Source organism: Nothobranchius furzeri, chromosome 9 (assembly GCF_043380555.1).
Source record: "Nothobranchius furzeri strain GRZ-AD chromosome 9, NfurGRZ-RIMD1, whole genome shotgun sequence".
In the NCBI taxonomy this organism is placed as follows: Eukaryota; Metazoa; Chordata; class Actinopteri; order Cyprinodontiformes; family Nothobranchiidae; genus Nothobranchius; species Nothobranchius furzeri.
The window spans coordinates 5,639,509-5,645,960 of NC_091749.1; positions in this window are offsets into that span (position 1 = coordinate 5,639,509).

Here is a 6,452-nt window from a genome sequence, read left to right on the forward strand (position 1 = left end):
GTTTTCCACTTGGTCCTAGAGCTCAACCAGTGTCAATTTAATATAGCGTAATGTTGTTTTTGGATGGTAAAAAGTGCAGGGGTCAAAACTTGACTTTGGAAAAAGTGGGGGGGACATGTCCCCCCTGTCCCCCCCCCCAAAATTACGTCCATGTCTGTATGTATTTGAGTTGAATTAAGTGATTCAATATACGTTTGAGCAGAGGGAATAACATGTCCGTGTTTCTTTTATCATTCACTCCCCTTTTCAGGGGATTTACACGAGCAAGCCCTATTTCATAGACACTGCCAGCACACACCCCATACACTACACCTGGACCCTGAGACGCTCCCAGCCTGATGACAAAACCAACGAGCCTGTAGACCTCTAACTAACGCTATAAAACCGAGGAGTCTGAGCAGACACAGAGCACAACAGACTCACCTCTATTTCAAAAATATCCTCTCCACAGTGTGTCCAGATGATCTGCAGCATTCTATTCACACTCAGCAATTGTTCCGAGACAGAACATGAGTCAGGCCCAGACATCCACATCAGCATCACATTAAGCACAGCCATAACTCCAGCAAAGAGAACAGCACGTCACACGAGTTGCAAACGGCACAGGGTATAAAAGGACACTGAGAACATGAATCAAACTGCCACCCGGTGCCTGGCCCACTCGGGAGCAGACCGAGGGAAAAGAAACTCCCCCCTACTGAAAGCTGCTGTGCTGCAGGGCTTACCAGTTCCCAGAGAAGAAGACTTCAGAGTGGTGTTCATCCAGCGTGAAACCAGTACCTGCTTCACTAAAGTCAATAAGTTCTGTTTCCAGTTTATTGGAAAAATAAACAAAGACTTTTAAGTGTATAACCCTTTAGTTGCATTGATGTGTATTGACTGTATTATTTTTTACATTACACTGAAGCTCTGATTCAGAGGAATGCCATTGTTTACTCTAAAAGCAGAGTAGTTGGATGTGTAAGAATACGATGCTTCTGCCACAATATCATGGGCTCTATTTTGTTCAGCGTAAGGTTACATGTGATGTGAGTTCCGGTTTATTCAATAAAGGCGGGGGCCTCGTTTTTGCTGTGCGGAGCGGGCATTGGGGCAGTGTGGCTTCCAGAAAGCGCCAAGTATGACTCCCGTGGTTTTGTATAGCCAACGGATAACACAAGATCAGCATGACCGATACCCAGACCAGGGATGGTGGTTTGACTCCCGTGAGTAGGCAACCTGAAGCTGCGATGTCAACAGGATGAGATTGTTGGTCGAAGCTCCTGCAGAGTAGTGAGTGGTATAACCCAGCAGGGAACAGCAATTTCACGTCCTTACTTCAACGCAGGTGCACAATTTACACACCTGCTTCTGTCTCTGGGGTAGTTATGTAGCACTTTTACTGGGGCACATAGTGGTATTGATACCCTTGCTCAGTAAAATCCCACATAAAGTTTTCACAAGCTGTACGGAATAAACAAAAATAATAGTAATAGTCACTGACCTTTGAAAAAATTACCACGTTGCTTTGAAAATAGACGCTTGAGGTAGTTCGACATTGTGTAGTTTTGTTGAGTCTTGCTCTGCATGGACGGGCCAGCGGTGTCCATTAGCAGAATTTAGTTCAGACTTTACACAGAAGTCAAGCTGTTTGGGTTTGTGATGGATCATTTATTAGTCACACAAGGATCTATGTTATGTACACACCAAGCACGCCATCTGGAGAAACGAGTTCAGACGCATGCACGAGTGTTTTTCATTTTTATGTTTCCAAATCTTTGTAAGAGTAAATTTAGCGGAGTCACTTCACCTGAGTAAATCCCACCCAGAACAAGCAACCATCCATCTGTCCGTGTGTGGGGACACACCACACCCTCACAGAAACCTAGCAACTCCACTCTGTTCAAGATGTCTGCACCAGTTAAGAGTCAGCATGGCTAGTTAACTCAATAGTGTGTGAGAGAGCTAGACAGACCAGCTCATCTTTAGGCACAAACATGTTTGTATTTCTGGAAGCACAATGAACCAATAACCAGTCCAACGGCGAAAGCATTTTACCATCAGCCAAACACAAACAGAGTTTAAGTCAGTTTAAAAGGATTTAAACTGATGCCCTCATGAGAGTTGGATGTGTACCGTTGGCTTTAGTTGGTCTGATAAATCATGTAGTCAGTTATCCCTCATCAGTTATGTTTGTGATTCCCGTCTGTTATCAGGTTAAGTCTGCTGCTAGATTGTGCTCCAGGCTTGCAGCAGAGGTAAATCTGTACAGAACGTTGTGTTGTGTGTTTGAGTCTGGCCACCGTCTCTCATACTCAGTCATGATCCAGCTCTCGTAACCACAGGCTGCTGATGGAATGTAGAAAATCTGGTAAATTGAGGGATTTGCCCTTCAGCTTTGCCCCTTCTTCACCACCTCATTACAACAAGACACCAACAAGCTTGAATGCCTTTGCTTTAGAGATTCACTCCCCAACCAGAATGGACACAAGCTCATTTTCAGCAGAAACGACACGAGAAATGGTTCAAGTTTAAACTGAGTTTTTGATGTTTGCACTCTGGGATGCAGGATAGAAAACAAGAACCAGACCAGACGAGTAAGTGGGTTAACCCTAACCCGTACCCTAACTCGGAAGTTCGTTAAACTAACAGCTCAGGTTTTTATAAGTCAGTGGGACTGTCATGAACATCTGTAGCTCCTACATGCAAACATTATCTTACAAATCCTTTTAATGGATGGTGAATTACACGATAATAGAATCCTGTGGTTGACACAGCTGATCAATCCCTACTAAACCACTTTAAAGGATGAAAGCTTTAAAAATGAACTTAATTCAGGTGAGGACAAAGTGGAATGTGTTGCAGTGTTAATTAGTAGTGTATTTATGGTTTTGCCCTTCACAGCATAAAGGACAGGAAACCGTTTAATAATTGACCTCATGTTGGCTAGCCATTAGCTCATCAGTTTAATAAAACACACTTTGAGATTCCCTAAAGTGAGTTTGTTCAGAGAGTTATCTGTGAGGTCGTGTTCACTGTGCTAAGACAGCTGCAAACATTACATCTAAAAACTAATGTTTAGCATAGAGGTGCTGCGTGCTGACAGGCAGGGCAGGCAACTGCTTACACCCCCAGGCCACAAGAGGGCCCAGAGAGTCAAAAACCTTTCAAGCTAGAACGACAACAGCAGTGAGACAGTGAAAATATTAAAATCCTGAAAAATAGAAGTAGCCTATAACCAAAATAAGATTAGGTTGAAGAAAACCTGACTAGGGATGGTGCTTGAATTAGTTCAGGCATGACTTTTTAATACTATTAATACTATGGAATATTAAAAAGCTAATATTTTTAATTAATTAAGCCTACAATTTATTTTTACTCAGTAACGGATATGATTTAAAATGTAGTGAATTACAATTCTTTTTTAAAAACTTACTCAAGTAAAAGTAAAAGTACAGATTTTAAAAACGTGTCGCCTGTCAGCAAAGCCGGCCCTGACTCTACCCATTCTTCAAGGTTAACTTGACTAAAATACAACAAAGTGCAGTGCAAGTCAAAAAAGCTCGACTCTTCTTTCATTTTTATCCATTTGTTAGATCTGATTAAACCTAGTGAACAACTATAAGACCGTTATGCAGGTATTAGCTGAAGGATATCTAAAGCAACATGATGAAATCCACGCTGAAAGGGTGAAATATGGAACATATTACTGATAAATTGAATGAATGTTCTCTAGCACAAGCAGGATTAGTGACCAAAGCCCCACTAAAGTATGACCAGGTAAGTGCAGAAGGATGTGCACGTGTGCTAAATCTGTCCTCACTTCTGAGATGTCTCTGTTACAACAACATGTCTGTTCTTCGTGCTAAAAGATGAAATTCAGGGGAAAGTCCTAACATCTGACCTGGTAGAAAAGGCAACAAAGGACATACATCTAAGATGTGCTTGAAACATAGTGCCGTATTTAATTAGTGTGCCCTGAAACCGCTGTAATTTAAAAAGTGACACAATCCATTTCCTCAGCTCTCCTGTTATCTCACCTAAGAGAACACCTGTTGGAGGACTGAATCTCCCCAAGCTAATGAAGACCTTCATGCAGAAACCGGGTTTGAGCCTTGGGTCCTGTAATCTTAGACAAACCACTTCTGTACACATTTTCATGTTAAGACTTTCCTTCGACAATGACAAGTTTCCCTCTGAAATGTGAGGAAAACATAAAACCAGAGAGCAAATTCATGACTGGACTGGGAGGTGTGCGTTTTCCTTTCTGGGGGGATTTCTTAACTAGACAATTTATTAAACACCCTCTCTGTTCTTTAATTGTGTTCCTATCTTATTAATTAGTGGTTTCCTGAGATGTTTTAGAGAATCAGTATGTGTTTAAATAGAACAGTGGTGGAAAAAGCGTAGTAGTTTCAGATCTGTGGAGTACAACACCCAGTACACACGTGTTTTAGTCAGTATTAGAGCTGCTGTAACCTAATCACAGTTCTACATGAACACACACGATACTTCTCACTACATAATATCATTTTATACAGACAGACCTTTTCTCTGAGTCACAAACAGATCATTTTACCTTTTGCATTGGGGTTCATTCCCTTTGACAAACAGCTGGTTGGTGATCTGTGGCTTAAAGAAGTGTCTCCTGTGCCGGTGTAGTCTCTGACTCTCTTTGGCTAAAGCAGACAACCTCCCAACACAAGGAGATGTGTGTGGATAAAAAAAAAACCACGTTACAGGAGAATCCGATTGTACTTTTAGGTTGGGTGAAGAAAATGCAGAAACAAATGAGAACTGTTTTTGTCTTTCCCGTTATTGCACCATGTGCTCAGTTGACCTTTACAGCGAGATATTTTCTTCAGCTACTTACTACAATCAGTTTACAGCTCACCTAGAGTGGGATTGTTATTATTTCTCTACTTCTAAGCCAATTTGACGTCAGCACAGTGCAAACATTTCTCATTAAGAAGAATTAGGCTGTCCTGGTATCACGTTTGGTTAAATGTCAGTGATGTTAGTTCCTTATTCAAACGCTGAGCCCACAGGTCGCTATGATTGCTGCTAGTGTCTTTCTGCCAAGTCCCACAGTACACACAATTACCTACATGATTAGTACATGTGCAATGTTCCTGCTGTGCAGTCTCTATCAGCACAACAGTGGTTGGTGTGTTTGATCCAATTGTTTTTCATGGGGGTGTAGCACGTAATCAGAGGCATGACAGCCTGAAATTACAAATTTAGCATATCATAATCTGGAGCAGCTAACCTAAATGAACACAGTTATTTGATTATAAATACTTCGGCTGAATTTAAATGCTCTGATCTGCGTAAATTCACTTTCTACCTTCATGGATTTGAGCTGAAGAGAGAATGGTGTAAGTCTGAAATCTTAAATTACCCATGCGACCATTTGACCCTTTACATTTTGTAGCGGAAATCCACATTTCATATTCTCAAATGAACTTCAGTTGGATGCACAAAAAGAAGGACAACAATTGTTTCACACAAAGTTTTTCTTTCCCTCACACTGCAGCAAAAAGGGAAAATGTAAACTGACTTGCAGTCATGTAAATTCCAAGATTCCTTTTCCAGCACATCTGGTTAGCTCCTACGATTCTCTCCCAGGGTCGTAATTTGCACCAATTGACTTGGTTTTCCCTTCTTTACCAATCAGAGAAGCAGGACGGTATCAGAAACTGGTCTGTTTTGTATCCACCCATCAAGGCTGACTCTTACACAAGACATGGGTGGTTGTAAAACTCCTCTGGGGTTTCTTCTGGAAGTTTCCAGACTTTAGTCCTTATAAAACCTTGTATTGTTGTTTATCAACAGGCAAAGAAGGTGTTTTAGGTTGTTTACCATTTAAAAGAATCAATGTATTCAAAGTAAATGTGAAACTCTTATCAGTTACAGACATAAATGTTTGTGTTCCTCTTTCAGGTTAAACCTCTGCCATTTTTGTTTCTCCAGTTAAAATTCATGCTAACAGTAAAACAGTCAAGTTTTAAGACATGCATTTAGTTCTTTCCTTGTTTAAAGTAATACTTTTGATGCCTTATACAGGTAATCTTGGTAAATGTTGATGCCTCAGACATTGTTTGAAAAGGATGAGTTTATTTGAAATAGCCACAGTGCCATCCAGTGGTTAATAAGTGAAATACATGTGGGCGAGCCCAAGAAAGTTTATAAAAACCAGAGTTCAAACCTCGTGGCGGCAGAGCAAAGAACAAAAGGACACCTTAAGCAAATCCCTGCAAGGCTTTTCCATCTCGCCTAGCAACGCTGTCGCCCTCAAAGTTTTCAAGTCATTAGCTCTCAAAAGTTACGGTAGAACTTAGAAGCATACGACCTTCTACGTCAAACCGGAAGTCGGTTTGGTCCAGTAAAGTTTTCACAAGAAGAGTTAAAAATAATTTGGAGCAGTTTTCGACCTGGCATCGTTTTTGATCATTTGGACCCGCGCTCTGAAT